The following is a 25,240-nucleotide window of genomic DNA, read 5'->3' on the forward strand; positions in this document are numbered from 1 at the left end:
ATGGTACTATAACTGGGGATGAACTTTCTGTAGTACTCTGCTGTCCCTAAGAATACCCTCACCTGCTCTTTGTTAACAGGTGCAGGCCATGCCTGAATGGCTTCTACTTTGGCAAGTTCTAGCCTGATCTTACCACTCCCCACTCTATGTCTCGGGTAGGAGACCTCTGCCATACCCACCTGACATTTGCTGGGCTTAATGGTCAACCCTGCCCTCTGTAGATTGCCCAGCACATCCATGACATGTTGAATGTGCTCTTGCCAGGAATGAATGTAGATGGCAATATCATCTAGGTAAGCAAGGGCAAACCCTCCTGCTCCTGATAGGCTATGATCTACCAGCCTCTGGAAAGTCACTGGGGCAATTTTCCCCCCAACGGATATCTTTGTGAATTCATAAAAAACAAAAGGAGTCACAAAGGCTGACTTCTCTTTAGCCATGAGAGTCAACGGCACCTGCCAGTAACTTTTTGTAAGATCAGTGGTGGTAAGATACTTAGCCTCACCCAGCTGCCCTAGGACCTCTTCTGTCCTAGGCATGGGGTAAGCATCTGACCCTGCATGACTATTTAATTTCTGGTAGTCCACACAGAAACTGGTGCTGCCATCCTTCTTTGGCACCAGCATGACTGGGGAAGCCCAGGAACTGTTGGACTGTTGAACTATACCTAGTTCTAACATTTCCTGTATCTCCTCCCTCAGAGTGTGTTTGACTCTCTCAGGCACCCTATAAGGAGCCTGCCTAATAGGCCTTTGGGGTCCTATATCCACCTGGTGCTGCACCAGGTGGGTGCACCCTGGTTTCCCAGTGAACATGTCCCCAACCTCCTGTAACACTGCTTGGATTTCTTGAACCTGGGTAGGAGATAGCTGCTGGGACATTGCTACTACTTCCACTGAGGTGCCAGTCTGAGCCTCACTGACAAGATCAGTGACCAGATGTCCCTCAGACTCCTCCTGCAATCCACTGCAAATGCTCAGCAAGTAAGGTTTCATCATGTTAACATGGTACCATGTGTGCCCTTGTCTCCTGCTTAGCAGTTCCATCATGTAATTAACATCACTTGCCTTTCTTACCACCTTGTAGGGTCCCTCCCAAGCAGGTTGCAGCTTGTTGTCTCAGACAGGAATGAGAACCATTACCTGCTGCCCTACAGCATACTCTCTACCTTGAGCTTTCCTGTCATACCACACATTTTTCTGTTGTTGAGCAACTGCCAAGTTCACCTGGGCTAAACCCATGTGTTCCATGAGCCGTGTCCTGAGGTTTAGGACATATGCCACAATAACACTCACCTTCCCACTCATCTCAAATTAAATATAGAGGTCCCCTCACCCTATGCCCATAAAGAAACTCAAAGGGTGAAAAACCTGTGGATTCATGGGGAACCTCTCTGTAAGCAAACAACTGATGTGGGTAAATATTTGTCCCACTCCCTCTTAAACTGGTCTGCAAATGCTCGTAGCATAGACTTGATTGTAGAGTTTAACCTCTCAACAAGACCATTAGTCTGGGGATGGTAGAGGTGGTCTTCATGTGCTTCAACCCACAGGACTTCTACAGACAAATCAGGTGGTCTGACATTAAACTGGCACCTCTGTCAGTTTGTATTCCTTTTGGGAAACCTGCCCTGCTGAAAATCTGTAACACCTTTTATGCCTCAATGGAGGACAGAGCCACTGCCTCAAGGTATCATGTAGCATAATCCACTACCACTAGGATATACTTTTTCCCTGTGGAACTTGGGGTACTCAGAGGCCCCACAATATCTATAGCTACCATCTGAAACTGCTCCTTAATCACAGGCAAAGGCATCAAAGAAGCGCTCATCTTGTCTCCTGCCTTGCCTACCTTTTGGCATTGTTCATAGGTCCTGCAGTACCCTGTTACATCTCTGGAAATTCCAGGCTAATAGAAGTTCTGCATAATATGTCTCTTGGTATGTTTTATGGCCATATGGCCTGCAAAGAGAATATCATGGGCTATGGCTAGAAGAGTCAGATGGTAGGCTCTAGGCACTACTAACTGCTGTACCCTCTCACCTTCTAGCCCTCCCTCAGGGGTCCACTCTCTATACAGTAAACCTTTGTCCCAGTGTACAGGTTCCCCCTTCCCTTGAGAATCCGGTGCCTCCCTATCTACCTGCCTCAGGCCTTGCAATGTAATGTCTGAGAGCTGAGCATGTATCAACACTCTCTTTGTAACCCTTCCCAGGTCCCCTTCCACAGGAAGTCTGGCATCCTCTGATAGTGGTGCTTCACTGTCTTCCTGGGTACTACTACTCACCTCTACCTTTGCAGTCCCTCTGTCTAAGGGAACATCAGTACCCACAAACAACTGCGGCTCTTCTTCAGTCTCACTGCTACAGCATAGCTCCCTCCCTGAAGTAACCACCTCACTAGTCTTGGCTGGAAGCATGCAGTCTGTCTGGGTCTCCCTCTAGACTACCAGACCCACATGCTTGTCTCCTACCCTGAGTGCATGTAATTGGATAAGCACATGGTACTGCTTCATCCAAATCCTTCCCTATCAGGACATCTGCAGGATGGTAGTTTGGTACCCTTGTTGTCTCAAGACAACCTACTATTGGCATTTTTTCTTCCCCACTTACTGGCTCTCTCACCTTTTGTTCCCCACCTTGCCCTCTGTGGATATCTGTATGCCACATGGCCCCACTGGTTGCATTCAAAACATTTAACCCTAGGTCCTGGACATGTACCTGGACTAGTAGTTTCCCCTGCTACTGGCAGATTCTGTCGGGGCAGTCTGTGCTGCCCAGCATGGGTTCCTTTAGACCCATAAGCAGTACTGGCAGCCCATTTCATGTGCAGGGATGCCCTGCTTGCTAGGTATAGGTCTCCCTCCTTCCTCAACTCATCTGAATTAGGACATTGTCTATCAGTTAACCAGATCCTCATGTCCTCAGGTGAAGTGCTAAGGGCTTGTTCCCTAACCAAAGGTCTGCCGGCACTTCAAAAGTGGTGGCCTGACATCCAGTCACACACCTATGAAAATAAGTGCTCAGTTTAGCAACATATTCACACACACTTTCATCTGCCTTGTGTCTATGCTCACAAAACGTTTTCCTATGAACTATGAACCTATGAAACCATGGAAGAAATTTACTGACCTTTTGTGCTTCTGGGGTCCAGTTGCTCCGTTCCCCATTACCTCCATGACTCTGGTGAAGAGTCAGCATCTCCCTCTCATGCTGCCTCTGCCGCTCCTTTTCCTCAGCTTCCAGGCATAGCAGTTTCTCATTCTCCTCAGCCTGCAGACATCTAAGTCTCTCAGTTGTTTTTATTTCCAAATGCCTGGCCACCAATTCAAGTCTCTTTGGCTCCAGATGGATTTTTAAATCTGCAGAAAGGTTGAGCTGTACATTTTCTGAGGGTGGTACAGCTCCACTGCTAGTCCTGGTTGCTGTTTTCTGATGCAGCTGTGACCAAAGCTGCAATCATGTCTGCCTTAGTCAGGTTTCCATGACCAGTCCCCGAGCCTGGAACATCTCAGCCAGCTGGCTCTTTGTCAGCTTTACATACTCCTCTGCTGACATGTTGCCTGCTCTCCCTGACTAACTAAGCTAACAAAAGAAATAAAACAATTGTGATCTCAACTCTGAGAATTCCCTTTGTGGCAGATTTAGAGTACAAAATGCTTTCAGTGATCACTGTACACAAGCTACAGAAATTCCCTCTACCCACACCACTAAAAGCCAATTAGTATTTGCCAACCAATTAATATGTGGTGTGGATATCCCACCACTGCCAAACAATTAATATGTGATGCCCGTGCACTGGCTCAACAATCAAGGAGCCTCAATCCTCACCACTAACACCAGTGATGGGCCTCCATATAGGGAAAGGATAATAAATACACACACAGTAAAGTACAATTTCCCTTAAGAGCACACAGAGATCACAGTCAGTCTGGGGCTGGTCTCTCCCTTTTCCTCCAGGTCCCCAATAAGACTCCCCACTGGCACAGCTATAGGGTCCAGATCTCAGCCTAGTAGGCAAGCTAAAATCTCCAGCACCCTCTCGGTCCAACCAGTACTTCATTTCCCTGCCCAAGTAGCTGACACACACACACTTTGAGATAAGAGTTATATACAACCACACAGACTCTCCTGGGGGAGGCTGGCACAGGTCCTCCAGCTGTGGCCCTTTTACCCAGACTGTACAGTAGAAGTCACTGCCATCACCCAGCTGATATTTATCAGCTACGCAAAGGCCCTTATGAAGGGTGTCCAATTATTACTGTGCAATATTATTATCCAAATGGTAAGTGTGACTGAACAGTCAAGGCTTATTAGAGTGACTGGGTACAGTATCACTATATACATGCAATGTACTCTAGAGCTTAAATTAACTCTGCATAAAGCAGCCACAGTTGGAAGGTTTAAAAATATTTAACAATAAATAATAAAAACACAAGACTATACTTCTTACTACACACTGCTAGTCAAGAGTTCAGAGATCACAGAGAAATACTTAAAATAATACAGTAGCAAAAGTTCTGACATCACAGAAAAGCACAGTCTAATCTTCCTAATTCATAGCTATTTCTAAGAGAAAACACAGTTCAAATAACTTGCATCTAGAGCAAGTCAGTGCTGGTGATGTTGGATGTTCTCAAGACAAAATGCTCTGAGCTCAAGACAAAATGCTCAGAGCTCTCTGATTCATTCTCTTTAAATTGATAACACAGAGCTGCTTCACATGACATCATTCTTCACACCTCTCTGGTGTTCCCAGGCTAACAGAAACTACATTTACATTTATGACATGACACCTGGTTAGAAACCAGAGCAATAAAGGACATTTATACGTGCAAATTCTAGCCATTAACTCTGGTCTTAAAACAATAGGCAGGATGTCTCCCTCTAGACATATCGCATATCAGCTCCAAATTTTGACATCAAAGGCAGTCAAAAAAAGCTTGACTTAGCTTTCTTACAGCAGAGTGCATTGTTGTTACATTTTTACAGTTCATTATCCAATGCAGTCTTTGTACATTTAAGAGAACAAGCCTGTGACTTACATTAATATTTACAAATTACAGAATTGTCTATGAAATTCTATCTGGCTTGGCTGGCAGCCCTCACCTATCTTCATAATAACAGTACCAAATCAGCGAACTGATTTAAACAAGTTAACCATTTAACCTATAAAAAAGCTCAAAACTGCGCCCTCATCCAGCAGTCTTCAATCAGACAAGTTCTAGCTGCACACTCCTGCCACTAGGGTGCAGAAGAACCTTCTCCAAAAAAAGATGGCCTGGGTTAGTGCTGAAGTTATACAAACAAAGTAGATTCAGCAGGTCTAAATCTAGTCTATGCTACAGCAAACAAGCTCCACCAATTTCAGAAAGAAACAGTTCAAATAAGCAGGCAAAATAAGCCTTTATACTAAAAGCAACAAAAAATATTTATACTTGAACTAACAAACAAGTCACTATTCATTTTTAGTTTTAAATAAGATGTATACAATATGACATATATCCTGCCTATATATATATATATATATATATATATATATATATATATATATATATATATATATATATATATATATATATATCCTGAAAACACAAAATAGACATACTGATGTCAGTGTGGCTTTGCTATTGTTAGCCCTGTGGTGTTAGGTGAATTTTCAGGCTTTGTTTCAGGATTTTGATTTTCAGGCTTATGATGTTTCAGGCTTCTGAATGGGAACCATATATATATATATATATATATATATATATGTAAACATATGTATCAAGAGACCTTTATTTTTAACATTCTACTAAATAATATATATCTCTAGAAAAAAACATAGTTCTTAAAATAAGTAGTAATCTATATTGCTTCTGTCTAAAATCAGGTATTGGTTTGAGTGTCGTTCTATTATTTAACATGGGTATTCTATCCGCTGCAAGTCTTATTATCCATCTGTACTCAGACATTTCTAACTTATCAGAAAACGAAAGTCTGCTTCCAAACAGCAAACAGGGACGGAAGTAACTGGTAAGCTTCATGACTCTTTTTTGAATTTATCAAATTACCCATTGACAGCAGTAATGCAGAGCTTACTAAATAAGGGCTTGCAATTTATACCTTGCAGCTCTGATTTGATAGTGGGGGCATTGACTGATTTAAAAACTTTCGTTCGAAATGTATGCTTGAAGCTGTTGTTTAAAGACTCACACAGTGATAAAATGAATACATTTAAGAAAAAAAGTACTTTCATTCCTATATATTATGTGAAGATGATCTGAGAAATTTGTATCAAGATGTTAGTAAAGGTAAATTCAAGGTAAAAAAATATAATATGTCTTATGATGAATTTCTGGCCTGTAAACAGTTATGTACTAATAATGACACTATTATTAAGCAAGCCGATAAATAAGGCACAACGGTTATTTTTAATAAGGAAGAATACAATGAATTAATGAAGCAATTTTTAAATGATGCACATACTTTCAAAGAAATAACTTTTGAAGAGGTGAGAAAGATTATATATTAAATAAATATGTATGTATATGAAATGCAAATACAAGATGAAATCACATTAGAATTGTTTAATTACCTTACTGTTCCTACTCCAGTAATTCCTGTAATTTATGGAATACCCAAATTGCATAAATCAATAACCACCCCACCAATGAGACCTATCGTCTCAGGAAGAGGGTGGTCAGCAGAACCTTTGTCAATTTACATCCAGGAAAAATTAAGTAAATATTTACCTATATGCCCTAGTTACATTAAAGATACCAATGATTTTTTGAAAAAAACTTTTCACATGGTATGAGAATAATATTCATGAAGTATTTATGATGATAACTTTGAACATAAGTTCTTTATTTACAGTAATACCAAATGATTATGGTGTGAATGCAATTCGTGAATTTCTAAGTGAAGAAGTAAAAATGAAAGGTAGAGAAGTGGAAACACTATGTAGCATGACTGAAATAGTTTTAGAAAGAAATGTTTTTTTATTTAACAAACAGCCATATTTACAACTATCAGGAGTTGCCATGGGCACTCCTATGGCTAATATTTATGCTAACATAGTATTAAATCAATGGGAAAAAACTATATAAGAAGCGATAGTAATATTTTTAAAAATAACATTTTTTTCTATCAACGTTTCATTGATGACTTTTTTTTATTATGGAAAGGAAATGAACAAGAATTGAAATCTTTTGTTCAATATTTGAATAATACTAAAAAATTTCTTAAGTTCGCCGTCAATTATTCTTGGAGTAGGATAACTTTCTTAGATGTGGAAATTTATAAAAGTCCTGATAATAAATTAGAAACTTGTGCATATAGAAAGAATATACAGGTGAACAAATATACGCATGCTAGAAGTATGCATGCAGCACATGTGTTTAAAGGTATTGTAAAAAGTCAATTACTAAGAGTTAGCAGGTTAAATACAGATTCTAAGAAATGTAAGGAGCAAATGGAAAGTCTATGTCAGGAATTTCAAAATAGAGGATATGATATGGAGAATGTTATAAATATGAAAAATAATATAATGGAGCTTAGAATGAAGCAAGCGGCTCCCTATCTTGGTAAACAGTTAGACATTACTGATAAAAGTAATACTTCATCCACTGGTGTGAGGTATGTTACAACATATAATAATATGACAAAATATGTAGAAGCGGTAATAAAAAGGAACTGGCAGATTTTATTAGTTCAACCAGAATTATATGCATTGTTAGGTAATAAGCTTTACTTTGTATATAGAAATATGAATAATTTAAAAAGAAAGTTATGTTTCAAAGATTTTAAGATAAATTTAAGTACATCTATAACATACAATATAGGAACAGTTCCTTGCTATAATTGTAGCTGCTGCTCAGACATTTGTGACAAGAAGTATTTTGAACATCCAACAAGTAAACAAAAATATGAAATAAAATGTGCAGCAACCTGTAAAACAACTATGGTTGTATACTTAGCTACGTGTACATAATGTCAGGGATTGTATGTTGGAAAATGTTCTAGATGCTTGAAAGATCGCATTATTGAACACAAGGGAGGGTGGGCTGTGCCGGTGGGTGTTGGTGTTGCACAAACACAACAAGTTTGAGTCTCCCCCCAAGGGATAATGGCTGTTAAAAATGGCTGCTTCAGGGAGCTAGCTTAGTACTAATCTATGAACCTATGAAGTCAGATATGAGAAGGAATATTCCATCTAATGCATTAGCACAACATAGAATAGATAAGGGCAACTCACACAATTTTAAATTTAAAGTATTGGAAGTTATACATAAAAATTCTAGATTTGGTGATCAGAATAATAAGTTAAAAATGCCTGAGTACAGATGGATAATAAGACTTGTAGCGGATAGAATACCTGGGTTAAATAACAGAACGACACTCAAACCAATACTTGATTTTAGACAGAAGCAATATAGATAACTACTTATTTTAAGAACTATTTTTTCTAGAGATATATATTATATAGTATGTTAAAAATAATTAAGTAAAAGGTCTCTTGATAGGTATGTTTTATATATATATATATATATATATATATATATATATATATATATATATATATATTGGCAGGATATATGTCATATTGTATACATCTTTTTAAAACTAAAACTGAGTAGTGACTCAATAAGCCTTTAACCAGAAATTCCCTGCTCAGAAGGGCAAAATCTACCCTCTCCTCCCACAAGGGTGCAGACCACAAACCTTCTTAGTGTAAAATAACTGGCCAGAAGCCCAAGTGCTTAAACCAGAACTAAGACACTTTTAGAATGACAGACACTAAGCCTTCAATCAGCAACTCCCAACTTAGAAGGATGTAAGTTACCTGTCCTGCCACAAGAGTGCAGACCACAAACCTTCTTAATGTAAAACAACTGGCCTAAAGCCCATGTGCTTAAACCAAAAGACTTAGAATAACAGTTACAATTTAATCAGGCTACTAACAAGCAGTAATAAATGCAGCAGAATAAATGCAATTGAGTACATTTAAGAATAGGCATCAAAAGCAAAATAAAGTAATAAACAAGGAAGAAACACAAATACAGTAAAATAGATGAATAAATTGCATTTTTATAATAGTAGCAAACGAACAAACTGATTTAAACAAATTAACCAATAAAAAAAGCTAAAAACTGAGCCCCGTTCCAGCAGTCTTCAACCAGAAAATGTCTGACTACACACTCCTGCCACTAGGGTGCAGGGGAACCTTCACCAAAAAAGATGGCCTGGATTAGTGCTCAAGTTATACAAACAAAGCTAGATTCAGCAGGTCTGAATCTAGTCTATGCTATATCAAACAAAGCGCACCAATTTCAGAAGGAAACAGTTCAAATAAGCAAGCAGAATAAGCCTTTAACCAGAAATTCCCAGCTCAGAAGGGCATAATCTACCCCCTCCTCCAACAAGAGTGCAAACCACAAACCTTCTTAATGTAAAATAACTGGCCTGAAGCCCAAGTGCTTAAACCAGAACTAAGACACTTTTAGAATAACAGACACTAATCCTTCTGTCAGCAACTCCCAATTTAAAAGGATGTAAGCTACCTGTCCTGCCACAAGAGTGCAGACCACAAACCTTCTTAATGTAAAACAACTGGCCTGAAGCCCAAGTGCTTAAACCAAAAGGGTCAGAATAACAGTTACAATTTAATCAGCCTACTAACAAGCAGTAATAAATGCAGCAGAATAAATTCAATTGAGTACTTTTAAGAACAGGCAGCAAAAGCAAAATAAAGTAATAAAGTAGGAAGAAACACAAATACAGTAAAAGCAGATGAATAAAGTGCAATTTTGTTTGGTTAAGTGGGAAGGGATAAAACACAATAATTTAAAGTTGATAAACTAAGGAGTGGACCTTCCCAAATGAACTCTCTCTACTCTGTAGAATAAACTGATGAGATGGGACTGGGAGCAGTGTCCAAAATGATATTTATAGTAAGGGTGGGTAACTCAAACGCCACCAAATTTAAGAACACAATAAGGACTGAGCTGGTGGGTGGAGAACTCTTAAAACTCCAACAGAACAGAAAACATAATACAAACCAAATGTAATACTAGAATAAGATACAAAATAGAAGTGATCAAACTTTAAATAAAGAGCTTCAAATCAAAATGAAATGCAGAGATGAGTGATACTCAGAGCAATGCAGACCACACACACACTTCAGATAACTACATATATTTCTAAATAAAATAGCAATGCTGTCTCTCAGCTTTTCCCACTAATTAACTGATGTTATTCACAGTTTGCAAAGGAATTCTTTATAACCTTTTTAAACTGACCCTAGCCAAGAACTCTTAAAACTCCAACAGAACAGAAAACTTAAAACAAAACAAATCTAATACTAGAATAAGATACAAAATAGAAGCCATCAAACCTTAAATAAAGAGCTTCAAATCAAAATTAAATGCAGAGATGAGTGATACGCAGAGCAATACAGACCACACAAACACATTGGTACATGCTGGATTTTAAAGCAGTCATGCTGGTTTCGCTGACCAATCAGCATGCACATTTTTGAATGTTAATGGCCAATCATTGTATAATTTTAATAAACCATTAGCGTTAATAAAGTTATTTGTATCACCAAAAGTATGTAGAACAATGTCACCAAAACCCAGCTGTTAATCAGTGTATGAATGGAGTTTCAAAACACTAACAACAGACAGAGCTTCATTTAATCCCGGATAGTTACAGCCATAAAGGCTTCTCTGCCAAGTTAATTTTCTAAACTCTATTAGGTCCTTCCATGGACCCCCTCATGGGCTTTTTTATTTTATCCACCCTCAAAAAATGAAATAATGTGTGGGATTCTGGGATATGTTTAAATAAAGAATTGTTTACATTCTTGTTCTTTATATCATAGAGGTCTTGTAAACAGGTTCTTTACATCTCTCCATCTTGCAGACATAAAAACATGCACACTGTTAACATTTAGCCAAATAAACTATACCCATAGAACTGTAGGTACAATAAAAGGAAGTCTTTATAGTTAATTTGTTTACAGAAATAACTTAGCAGATAAAACTTAATGCCTGTAACTATCCAGGATTAAATAAAGCTCTGCCTATTGTTAGTGTTTTGAAACTCTATTTATAAAGTGTTTGATTAACAGCTGGGTTTTGGTGACATTCTTGTACGTACTTTTAGTGGAAAATGGAGGGTTTATTTGATGCAAATAAGTTTTTTATTAACAATAATGGGTTATTGAAATATATATTCCTCCTAGATGTTTTAGAACTCCACTGTCTTAAAAATTCGTATTGGCTGAATTTCTTGCATGTGACATTGATGGTTTTCCTTTTATCCATTTGCATTGTAACTGACATTTATTCTGATGAAGTCTTATATTACAAATGGATGAAAGCACTTAATCTATTTTCTTTATTAAAGTTTTTATTCTCACTCAGCACAGTGTGCTGTTTCGGTTGCAGGCTGGTTTGTTTTAGGTGTTTGAATGTACTGTTTTGGGATCATGGTATAACTAAATCTTCCTGTTGATGTCATTATCATTTCGTATAAACTATTGAGTGATTTGAGGCAAGGAGATCTGTTATATTGCACAGGATGGTCATGAATCGTGCATCACAATTATTTAGAGATTTATTAGGCTGGTTTGCACAATCACAAGGACAGCTTGGCTAAACATTGCTGTACACAGCTCATTCAGAGCTACCTGAGGTCTAGTTACATGGATTTGTTGACTTACATATTTTGCATTACTGTGATTCATAGATGTAAGTGTGACTAAGCCTAATATGCATATAAAACATTTAAGTGAATTTATGGGAATAATGTTAAGACTGCCATATTATTTAAGCCTGGAAATTTTTCTGCGTTGAATAAAAGAATCCATTTTTGTTCTGTGGCTTCAGTACGGTTTTCTAAATCACCACCTCTAATAGTACTGTCAATGATTTGTAGAACTAAAAATTTAAAAACATGTGATGAATCTATATGCATAACATGAGTAGCTAAAGCATTAGTTGCCTTTTTATTTCTGATGTCTCTTTATGGTCCAAAATTCTGTCTTTAAATGACCTATCGGTTTTACCTATATAGTATGCATGACAAATTTGGCAAAAGGCAAAGTAAACAACATTTTCAGTTTTACAATGAGCATAGTGATGCAAAGAAATTTTAAAATGACAAGTAGGATGTGTGTAAAAAGCATGACTATAAATATACTTGCAAGCAGAACAGTTTCTACATGAAAAAGTGCCTATTCTACTAGAAATAGATCTAGTGGAATGCATGGGTTTATAACAAAAATGCTGTTTAAGTGATTTATTATTTCTAAAAGAAAATGGGGTATTACCAAAAATGTTCAGAGAATTAAGGATGGCACTTAAAATGTTCCAATGTTTCTTAATAATGTCACAATAACTATCAATGTCACTAGAGTACTGTAAGGCCACTCTAAATTTATCTAGAGGTTGAGTTAGAGGTTTAACTGTCATTTGTCTATTATTAGTAGTATTTGAAGTATTTAAAAATGGTTTACATCTAGTGGTTCTGTGTGTCCATGCTTCTTGAATGGTGTCTTCTATGTCACTTTCTAAATATCCTCTCTCCAAAAATTCAGATTTAAGATCTGTAAGAGCTTTTTTGGCATCTGTGTCATTTTGTAGCCGTAATATCCTAAATACTTGCCCCTTAAGCACATCCTCTAAGGTTCATAGGTTAGTACTAAGCTAACTGCCCTTGCGAGCCATTTTTAAGCTTAGCCAATTATCCCTTGGGAGACTCAAACCCTGTACCTTGTGTTTGTAAGGCAAACACCTTAACCATTAGGCCACCCTCCCAAACCTCTGGAAATATGCCTAGGATGCATGCTCTTTTTATGGAGAAGGGTATTATTTTTAGTAGGTTTCTTGTATATATTACTGGAGACATTGTTGAGTTTAGACTTAGTAAGTAGTATGTCAAGAAATTCAATTTGACTATCAGAATAGTTACATGTAAACTTGAGGAAATGTGTAGTACTGTGCATAAATGTAACAAAATGCTCTAGTTCTACTAAATCTCCCTTCCATAACAAAAAAATGTCATTCACAAAACGCACATACCCAAGAATATGATTAAAGTATTTATTGGTCAGTGTAAGGATATGTGTGTGTTCCCAGTGTGCTAAAACAAGGTTGGCGTACGTATTGGCACAAGCTGTGCCCATCGCTATGCCAACTTTTTGTAGATATATATTATTTTCAATGACAAAAATATTATTTTCAAGGACAATTTCTAAAAGTGCACATATTAACATCACTTTACTAGCTATATCTATAAAGCAGACACAATTGTGATGGACAGTGTTTAACATGTAGCAGACACAGCCATGGTCTGAATCCTGGGAGTGGAATTAGTCTGCATACAGAATCATACTCCACAACTATACAGATGAGGAGAGAATGTCCAGTATATGGGCCCATATCAGCTGCCTGTCCCCCTGGTAAGTCTGTGGGATTATCCCAGATGTTTAGCCAGCAAACAGGGAATACAAGTGATTGTCAAACATCTATGAGAACACACCTGTCACTGTAGTCACCCCTGAAACTGTTAGGATAGTATTATTACAAGTATGTCCTATCTACACTCCTGTGTTGTCAAGCTGTGACCAGAGTGTGTACAGTAACAGAGTGAGATGTATGTGCATAATACTAATGTGTAATCCGGAACGTTGTGTGGCAGCAGTCAGGTAGTGCTAACAAACATTGCTCCCACAGGTACATCAGATACGAACACTGTGCTGAGAAATACAGACCATTATAACCTGTACTGGTACTGTTCACCCTGGTACTGTAGGGAATTGTGAGTGTTGCAGTTTCTCTGAATAATAAAGTATCATTGGTCACTGTCACCCACACTGTGCTACATAATATAACTGTGTAGGAAAGCATGTAGATGTGTGTGTCAGGTCACTATAGGTGGAAGAGGGCAATATTCTAGATATGTCCCGGCACACCAGCATGTGGTCAACGCATAGCCATAGTCTGTGCAGAAAGCGTTGGATAGCTATGTGCACAACATCAACCTGGAATCTGGGAGTATGTGTAAAAACAGTTAGTGTTAACAAACATTCCCTCCACAGGTATACCAGGTAAGAGGTTTATACTGAAGGTAAAACAGGTTCATATGTAAAGATGACAACAGCCATATCACTGTCCAAATTAAGGCTATAGGCTAGTGTAGTAAGACTCGTAAGGTACAGATAACAGCATTGACTAGAAAAGTAATGTGGACTACAGGAATATACTAGTTGTTAATTGACATCTTTCTCTCCCCCCATATCTCCAACAACAATCAACATACCCACCCCAACTGGTATGTAATGACACATATGTTTTGATAATGTCCAATTGTTTGATAAATATTTTAATGGTTCCCATGCATGTGCTATATTGAATTATTCCAACATTAGTGGCATGGTGCCATTAATGTACCTGCATGCTGTTCCTATTACCACTGTGGTCCCATATATGCATGTGTTCTGTTTGCTATGCAACTGTTCCGTATCTGGTGTCTGGGTTAATGGGAATATCTATGCATGCTGTTATACCTAACCCTGGAATGTGTTGACTATTACTAACCCACATATGATGAAATCTAAGCACTATAGCATGCTTGGGAAGGCCAGTCCAGCAGACCCACCTGTCCCACCTCAGCTGGCCATGGCACCAGGCACCAGCATGTGTGGTGCCCAACCCGGGACATCCCTGTTTGTTGGTCCTGCACCACCTTTGGGTGGAACCACCTCAGGGGATGGGGCTCACCCACCTGGGAGTGGGCGCGGACAGGCACCTGTCACCCATCGCCAGGTGTAGGTCGTGGTGCATAGAGAGATCAACCAGCAGTTTGGTGTTCTTCTACACCAGCTCAAGGGCCACGTGTCACAATTAGAGAGTCAGCCTGGCTCTGTGACTCAGTCCCCAGCACAGCTACCTTAGGGGCTGTGAAGGTGCAGTGGTGACTTCCCATGAGTGAAGACCTCAGTCCCACTGTTTCCACTAGGGGACTTGTGGGGCTTCCGATTTCTCAACACCCCACCCCATCAAGGTGTTTAACCCCAACATGTGTCATATACTGCCCCTGTATGCATCTCATTTGTCTTGTCTGTTAACCTATCCAACCTACCTCCCCAAATATACCTACTACCCTTCCCCAACATCCCACTCTCACCTGAAAAAATAAAAAAGGGCAATCTATTCCCACAAAAAAATCTCGCCCCATACATAGCTGTCCATTCTGCACGTGTCCACTGGACAGATGTAATCCGGTCTAATTGGCATCACAACTTATTTTTGTTGTCCTCACCCCCTAACAGGGGTTTGAGTGTCCAAATCTACCTCCAAATTCAGTGTATATGCGCAGCTGTTGCTGTAGAAGAAATGTGCAGCTATGGACCTTCCCTACACCCTTCCTGCACATCCATGGCTATTTTCTCTACTTTCTTTCCCTCTTTGTGCCCCTTTTTTACCACTTTCCTATCAACCCCTTTTTCTTTTCTTTTAAAGAAATTAGCATGGGGGTAAATAGGAGTAAGCACTTTTAAGCAGCAGTAAGTGGATTTAAGCCTGCTTGCATGGGGGTAAACTATGCCTACACAAGTTAAGCAATATAGAAGCTAACTGAGTATAAGTAACTGTAACTGGAAGTTAGAAGTGCTTACCTCTGCGCAAACCCTCACAAACCCGCTTACAACTGCTTTGAAGTGCCTTAATTACTCTGTATCCCATGGCCCGTGTTCTGCCCAGCAACAAGATAAACAGCCTCTGCAAGGCTCAAACCCAAGATCCTGCACTCCATAGCCAAAGTGGCTTACCACTAAGCCATGTTAGATATATATATAACCCTGATGTTTTCAAAAATATATCATCCAGCCCAGTCATTCAACAGTACAGAGAATGTATTCCAACATTTAGATGCATGTGTGTGTGTAAATATATTAATATGTAAACAGATGTATATGTATGTGTATATATATATATATATATATATATATATATATATATATATATATATATATATATATATATAAATATATATGAACATATATACATGCAAATGTCTACATCTATAGATATATATGTCTACACCTATATGTCTAAACATACACAGCAAGTTACATATATGTAAGCTGATATATTATATATATATGGTGTTATATATATATATATATATATATATATATATATATATATATATATATATATATAAGCAGATATATATATATATATATATATATATATATATATATATAGGTATATATGACATAGATTTATATATATATATATATATATATATATAGATATAGATATAGATATATAGATATATATATATATATATATATATATATATATATATATATATATATATATATATATATATGTAACTACACATACACACTCAGAGATATGTTTATTTTATTATTTTATTTTATTTTATTTTACATTTGTTGAAGGGGCTGGTCCAACTGGATATATATCCATTTTCAGTGGAGGCCGGGGGAAAAAAGCTCCAAAAATGAGAGAAATATTTACAAAAACACAGGTACATTACAAAGTTTTGTCAATCATTACATTTCATTGCATTTAGCTTATTAATAAGAAAAAAAATCCTAGTATATAATAGCTATGGATATTCATACAAAATATGTACAATGACACTATTAAACTGGAAAGTCACACACACATTATTGTTAATAGAAACGTAACTAGCTTATACAGGTATGAAGATTAGTGTCTAGGGACACGTGAAGTAGTTAGTCTGGGTTAACAGAGGGGTGTAACCAATGTGATATAAGGTATGGTTTCAGCTTGCTTTTAAATAGGGTAACTGAGGATAGGGAGGTTAGGTGATTGGGGAGGGTGTTCCAGGTTTTACCCACTGTATTAGAGAACAATGAGTCTTCAGCCAAATTGTTGGTTTTACCTATTTGTACCAGTAGTTTGTTTGAAGAGCGTAGGGTCTTGAGATTATTGTAGGGTGGTTATAAGGTTAGTGAGTATTGGTGTATTTGTTGGTTGATACAAGATCTTATGGGCAACTATTAGTTGGTTCAATAGTATTAGATTTGACAACTCTAACCATCCTAGTTGATTAAGATTGTTGCAATGATGGGTTCTATAAGTTGACCCAGTTGCAAATCTGGCAATTTTGTTGTAGGAGATAACCAGTTTGTTCAGATTGCTTTTACATAGTTTAATATAGATAGGGGAGGCATATAGTATGGTTGAGATTAAGTGGGTAAGGGCAATAGTGTTCCTGGCTAGTGGAGTCAGATAAGGTTTGATCCTGTAGAGGTAACCTAATTTATTGTTTACTGTTTTTACAGTGTTGTTAATATGAGGCTCAAAGGTAAGGTTATTATCAATTAGTACCCCAAGTAGTTTTGTGGTAGGATCAGGAGATATGATAGTTCCATTGCTAGATATAACAGTAAAGTTCAGTGGGGTGGCCCTGCGGGTGGGAGTGTATAGTAGCATTTTTTTTTTTTTTTGGGTTCAGGATGAGACATCAGTGTAGAAGCCAATTCTCTACTGTGCTAAAGACATTTTGGGTTAGGGACTGAAGTTCTGATGGAGAAGTGCCTGAACATATTAACATGGAATTGTCTGCATATTGGATACAGGTAGCTTGTGGTATTACAGAATGTAGGTCATTTGTAAAGATAGAGAAGAGGAGAGGACCCAATATGGAGCCTTGAGGAACACCAAGGGCAACTGGGAGGTGGGAAAACAAGTTATTTTCCCGTAGTACAGCCTGTTGCCTGTTATTTAAGTAGGATTGGAACCACTGTATAACAAGTGCATCCAGTGACAGGTTTTTAAGTATGTTTATGAGGAGATGGTGGTTAACCATGTCAAAGGCTTTTGACAGATCAATAAAGAGGGCTGAGGATAGTGTTGTTATTTCAATTTTTATTAATGCAGTCGGTAAAGGATAACAGAGGAGAGGTGGTGCTTTGTAATGGTCTGAAGCCATGTTGGCAGGTGGCTAGTAAGTTGTTTTCTAGTAGGTAGCTTAATAGTTGCTTATGAATGCATTTTTCCATAATTTTTGCCAATGGGGATAATATGGCTATAGGTCTGTAGTTAGATAAATCTTTGGAATTACCACATTTATGCAGGGGGATAATATGTGAAATTTTCCAGATTGATGGGATAGTTCCTTCAGAAATAGTTCTATTAATAAGGATGGATATGGGGTAGGCTGCAGCTTAGCAGCTTTTTGCATGTATTCTGCAAGTAGTAGGTCTGCAGAGAGGGTGGTGGATTTAAGTTTCTGAATAAGGGTACAGACAGGATGTAGGAACAGGTTGAAAATGAAATAGTGGGGGACTGTTGGAGATATCAGAGGAAGAAGATATGGTGTCAGGGGATAGCTGATTAGCAAGAGATTGAATGGTCTCTGTGAAAAAAAGTGTTAAAAGAATTGGCTATTTGGTTGGGATTGTTGTGATCAGAGCCTGAGGGAATGGGTGTGACTGAACAATCTGGTTGTCAGAGTTTATTGATGCCTGACTAGAATTTTTGAGGTTTATTTTGGTGGATTTGTTGGAGCTGACAGCAAAAGTTTCTTTTATCTTACAATATGGCTTTTTTGTTTTGTTTCTTAGCTGTCTGAACTTTAATTGTCCTGTAGGGCTTTTCGTTGTACGCCAGCTGGCCCAGAGTTTGTTTATTTGGAGGATTTTTTGTTTGGTAGGTTTTGAGAGCCATGGGGCTGGTTTAGTCCTAGTTCTAACTGTGCATGTTGGGGCATGGCAATCGAGAGTGGCTAAAAATTTAGAATTAAAGTATTTGACTGCATCATCTAATGGTAGGTGTTTCAGGGGTGACCAGCCACAAGCTATAAATTCTTTTTGAAAGTTATCAGGGTTAAAATTTTTGTTAGTCCTTATTGTTTTATAAATGGTTTGGTTTGGAATATCAGTCTTATACCTGATTAAGAAGGAGAGTGAGTGGTCACTTATATCTTCAGGGAGGGTACCTACTTTGTAAGTTTGGTGATGACTATTTGTGAGAATCCAATCTAGGGTGATTTCCTTGTTATTAAGTTTATTGGTTCTAGTGGGGGATGTAATGGTTTGAGTAAAACCATACAGGTTAATATGAGTGGAAGGCTGTTCAGATGTACAGCACTTCCAGTTTATATTAAAGTCACCAAGTACTATGGTTTCTTGTGGTAGGTGGTTGAAAGCCCACTTCGGATAGCCATGAAGGTGCTGGTATTATTGCCTGGGGGAAGGTAGATACAAATTATATATATTGATTTACATTTGTTGAGCTGAATCTTGGAAATAAGAATTTCTGCATTACTAGTTAGTGGAGGTTTACAGTCTATAGATGTCACCTGTAATCCAGATTTATATAGTATAGCTACTCCTAAACCCTTCTTAGCATTATGGTCAAGTCTCAGGATATTATATCCAGGGAGAATAACCACATTGTCTTGAATTGATGGCTTGAACCATGTTTCAGTGAGACAGAGGATGTCAAATGAATGTACATCCATGAGGGCATGTAGGTGGGCAACTTTATTATTTATGCTCTGAATATTGAGATGAGCTATCAGGAGAGAGTTGGGGGGGGGTCTGCTAATCAAGTGTATATTACTAGGAGTTGGGGTGTAAGGCTCTGTGGTAGTAGTAGAGTTTGGGCCAGGGTTTGGATGTTTATCACCATCTATTAGGGAGTGGACTTGTATTCTCAGAGTGAGTTTTAAAAGTTTGCATATTAGGTTCTGGGATTTTCTGGCTCTTGGGCTGTAATATGTGATGTGAGTGAGTCCATGAAATTTAGCTGATAAATACTTTGGTGGACAGGATGTGTTATTATGGCTATGAGGGATTATAAGCATTGGTGTGGAGGTTTGCTTTATGGGGTTGTGAAATCCTAGACAGTTAAGGTGTTCATAGAAAGTAAGTAGATAAGGTATTGTTAGAATAGTTAGGAGTGAGAATAAGAGTAAGGGCTTCAGGTGTGTTAGGGTAGTTGTGGGTGGCATTGTAAAAGAATTATGTTTATGTTAATATACAGGGATAAGTACTGATAGTTTACTAAGGTGGTGACTAGTGGGAAGTGGGTATTAGCACTTTAAGGGGTTGGGGCATGTGATTGGTTGTATGGATGGGGGTGTGTGGTTAGGGTGTATAAATGTAAAAGCACTGGGGGCGGTTGAGAATTGGGGGCAGGATAGGGGAGCAGAGTGAGCCTTCATGGCGAATGGAGTGGGTAGAGCCACTGAAGGAGTGAACCCTAGGAGGACAATCAGTGGAGAGCTGATTGCTAAGGTAATTTTAGGTGGGGAAAGGTAGGAGGTAAGAGCCTTGATAGTAGGGATAGTAGGCAGAGTAGTTAAGTGATGTAGAGTAAAAAATAGAAGGATAGAGTGGGACTGCAACTTAAGAGTTATAAAAAAATGGATGCCTGAATTCTATTTTAAGACAGTAGGCTAGATCTAGGAAAAGGTTGCCAGCTAGTGGACAAAGGCTGTATATCAATAATAGCTTTTAATGGAAGCTAGCAGGTCTAGGAATAAGAGGAGGGAAGGATATCAGTTATTTACAGAGGGTACAAGAGGGGAAGGTAAAAAAGAAAGGTTTTGGCTGCTGGCCATCCTGGCTAGGAAGTGTAAATTAAAAGCTGGAGTATTAAACAATATTATTTCTACTGACAGTGGTTTTAAAACACATACTTTCTTTTATTTTGTTTTTATTTCTTTTTATTTTTCTTTATTCTTTTTTATATTCTTTCTTTCTTTATTTATTATTTATTTTATTTACTTATTATTTATATATGATTTACTTTATTTATTTATTATTATTATTTATTTATTCTTTTGTATATGTACAGTAAGTTACATATGTAGTACGTGCACACAATATGGAACAGCCATTATTCCTACAGTTGCCACCTTACCAACTGGAGACTGTATGAGCCACCCATAGAAATTACATTCATTGCCTGCAACATATACCCACAGAGATATCAAAGGATGTAACACTACACACGTGTGCACAATTGGGAAAGCTTTATTTGTGTACTATTACAGTTGTATATGCCATGTCATATAGCTGTTTAGACATGGACATCCATATAAACTGAGTAATGCAACTGTGAAACAGTATACTAATACATTATTCTGGAAAAGTTAACAAATGTTGCTGTCCAGGGCAAGGCCATCAAGTAGTACAATGGTAAAGACAGACTGGCCCACAGGATACCAAACAATCAATGGTAAGTAATGCAGGTGCATAGTTCATCAGCCTCTATCAACACTCTGTAGACAATCCCTAGGGGGTAAAGACCTCAGTTGACACAATGGGATGTAACTATTACATAACAAGGCACAACTGACACCATCACATGCACACTGACAAACAGAACAGTCTGTATGGCAGGTGGCAGTAGGCCTGCATTTAACCAAGGTGGATTGTATGGTAATGTACATCCATATACCTTAAGGCAGCTCACCCCTGATGGTCTTCAGGACTTTGGGATTTCAGGATTCTGTAGTGCTCCCATATACATATGTGTATATATAGATATATGTATACATAGATATACATATATGTATATATATAGATATATGTATATATAGCTATATATGTATGCACAACCTATGTTATTAGGTTCAGAGCTAGGTTTTAGGCTATCGGCCCAAGGGCCTAAGTAAGCCTCGCCAACATGGTTCCTTGGCTTATGCCACCCAAGAAAGTTATTTTCCTGTGCCCCTGTCGAGCAGAACCACCGAAGTGATCCCTGGGGTGTATTTCCTATTTCCCATCCACTTGTCAAGATTTTTCTTGAAGAGTGCTAATGAGAAACTTTGCTTGACATAGATGGGTAGCTTGTTCCAGAGTATGGGAAGTCTCTGGGACAGGAACCTATCCATTCAGCATGTCCTGTTTATTGTTGTGACAAGGTTTAGGTCCCTAGAGCATGTAGCTTGGAGGAATTGGGTTTTTTTTAGGTGTAGCATGTCCAACAGCTCCGGGTTTGATATAGCTTTATAAGTCAGGCAGAGATCACTTCGGAGTAGGTGATATGCTACGGAGTAAAGCTGGAGATTTTTGAGATGGTCAGTGTAGGGCATTTGTTTGAGGCCAGTAATCCTCTTTGTGAGGTACTTCTGTGGCCTTTCCAGCTGATGCATGTCTTGTGAGGTACATTCCAAAAGGGGCATTGTACTCTATAATGAGTCTAATGAGTGTCGAGTAGAGGGGAACAATGACCTCTTTTTTCCTATATGAGAACCCTTTTGTGATGAGGTGTGCCATGTAGAAGGACTTTCTGTCTGCTGTGGTGATGTGATTATCAAAGGTGAGACTACTGTCCACCTGGGTCCCCAGGACTCTTATCACACATTCAGTGTTAAGTAGACTGGTGCCTATGTGGTAGTTCATGTGTACAGAGTTTTTACCAAAGGGGATGACAATGCAATTTTTGGCATTGAGCTTGAGGGCATGGTTCTGACACCATGCTTCTGTCTCAGTGAGGCCCTTCTGTAGGATGTTCACATCATTTGGGGACTCAACTATGACTCCAAGTTTGCAGTCATCTGCAAACTTCATTAGCCAAAGGCCTTCTGTGTTAGCCTGTACTCCAGAATAGTAGATACCAAACAGGAGAGGTCCGAGGACTGAACCCTGTGATACTCCACTTGTCACTGGTTTGAAGTCAAATTTGGAGTCTGCAACTTTTACAGTGTGGGTTCTGTCAGTGAGCCAATCGGCAACCAGTCTTGTAACATATGGATTTATACCTAGTTTAGTGAGTTTAGGTATAATTTCAGAATGGGGGAATGGTGTTGAAAGCCTTGGCGAGGTCAAGATAGGTTGTGTGAACCAACTTACCCTCGTCTACAGCGTTGGTGACTGCCTCAAAGAATTTGATCAGGTTCAGGAGGCATGATCTGCCTTTCTCAAACCTGAACTGTGTGGGGTCCAGAGTTTGGAGGTTACCAATGTCTTTGTTTATGAGTTCAATGATGATATGTTCCTTGGCCTTACAGACCAGGCTCGTCAGGCTATTAGGGTGATAGTTCCCGGGATCAGTGTTGGCTCCCCCTTTGTGGAGTGGGATAACTGTTGCTGTGTGCCATTCAGTGGGCAGAAAGCCTGATGTGAGACTATGATTGAACATGGTGCTTAGGTGGGGAGCCAGTTCATTCTGAAGTTCATGTAAAACGCAGCCTGGGATGTTGTCCAGTCCCATGGATGCTGTGTTTTTGGCTTTAGAGAGTGCAGATTTTACCTGCATAGTTGTGATTACAGGGACTCTGCATTATTCCTGTATAGATATGTGTCCTTTATGGGGTGAGAGGGGGGTGAAGTTAGCACCGAACCTATTTGCCAGGACATTGGCAATATCAGTTGGTTCTGTAATTTTCATGCCGTTGTGCTGTAACTCAGAGCAGATATGGGTGTTGCCATTGAGATTCTTGACATAGCTATATAATGATTTGTGGCTGTCCCTAGAATCAGTGGTGATTTTGTTTTCATAGCTAGCTTTGGAGGATCTTATAAGGGATCTCAGCTTCTTACTAAGGCTGACCAGGGAACTCTTCCACTCATGGCATTTTACTCTCTTTTGCAACAGTTTCTTCCTTCTGTTGTAGAGCTTGTTTATGGCAGGGGACCACCAGATTGGCTTCCTTTTTTGGAGGATAGTGTCTTGGTTCTGTTTGGGATAGCACGGTCCATGCACTCGGGGAAGTGCTTATAGAGTGCAACTATGTAGGATTCAGCAGTCGTAACTGTATTGTCCATGTGCATGGGTGCCATGAAGTTCAGCACTTCTATCTTAAGAAGCATGAAGTTGGCTTTGGAGAAATTTTTTACTGTGATTTCCTTAATGGGGGGTGGGGGCAGGATGTGGATATCTAGGGTGATTAGCTTATGGTTGGATCTGACCAATAAGGAGTTGACTTCAGGTGTTGAACACCGGTCACTCATGTTGGTAATGACTAGGTCTAGGATACTGTTGCCCCTGGTGGGGGTGTGGATAAGATGATCCAAGGCATTGGAATTTATGAATTCCAAAAAGCATTGAGCGAAGGAGTTGGTACATGAGTAGTTTTCCCAGTTAATGGCGGGGTAGTTGAAATCACCCATTATTAGGATGTTTGGTCGAACCCTAATATTTTACAGTATATCAAGAAAAGATGAGTGGGAATCCTGGGGCATGGTGGGGGATCTGTAGTAAGCTACAATTTGGATTGCTGTTTTTCCCAGAGTTAGTTGCACTTGGATAACCTCGGATGCATTATGCTGAGCAACTAGCCTGGAGGTGTGGATATGCTTAATGAATATGGACACACCTCTACCTTTGGTGTTTCGGTCCAGGTTAGGTCTCAGAAAACTGTGGTATGAGTTATAGCCTGGTAATGCAGGGGTACCCTCTGGAGCCTTGAACCAGGTCTCAGTCACTGCACAGATATTGATGTTCTCCATTTTAAGGAGTGCCTCGAGGGAGTGCATTTTGAAGTTTAGACTTCTAGCATTGAGTAGCATTACCCTCAGTTTTTGCTTGCCTGTTCCTGTTACGGTGGTGAATTTGTCATTTGAACCTTGCCTAAAAAAGGCACTATAGGGGCAGTAAGAGCCTTAGCCAGTATCCAAAATCCCAGGGGTGACAGATGCAGGCCATCTTAGGCAAAGCATTGTGGTCTGTAGACCATGTAGTCCCAGGAAGACAGATACTGTATCTCCTTAGAATGACACCAGAAGCTTAGCCAATTGTTGAAGTCAATCATTTTGTTGTTGTACTGTGGTATCATTCTGGGCGATGGCAGGATGCTACTCAGGGCTAGGGTCATACCTGCCTGGGCTACAAGATCAGAGAGCTCTTCCATGTGTCTTTTCATGTAGTCCAGGGAGGTACATCTCAGGTCATTCACACCAACATGGACAATGACAGAGTCATATTTGTATTTGTTGTGGAGTGACCTCAGTGCATGGGTTATGTGTCGGATTCCGGCACCAAACAGGCAGCTAACAGTAACCTTCTCCTTGTTTAGCCTGGTGAGTGGGACATCAGTGTGCCTGACTATAGAGTCACTTATGACTAGTGTGTTGGGTACGTTGTTTTGCCTTATGGGCTGTGATTGAGTGGCACATTGAGCCTGTGGGCTATGTGTCATTTGGGTTGTGTTGGTGGATGGAGGTTGCTTGCATTTCTGCTTTGGAGGTCTCTGTTGCTTGAGCAGATTATTATTAAGGGCCTCCGCAAATGTTTT

This window comes from Protopterus annectens, chromosome 4.part0 (assembly GCF_019279795.1).
Source record: "Protopterus annectens isolate FY-2018-M chromosome 4.part0, PAN1.0, whole genome shotgun sequence".
Classification (NCBI taxonomy): Eukaryota; Metazoa; Chordata; order Ceratodontiformes; family Protopteridae; genus Protopterus; species Protopterus annectens.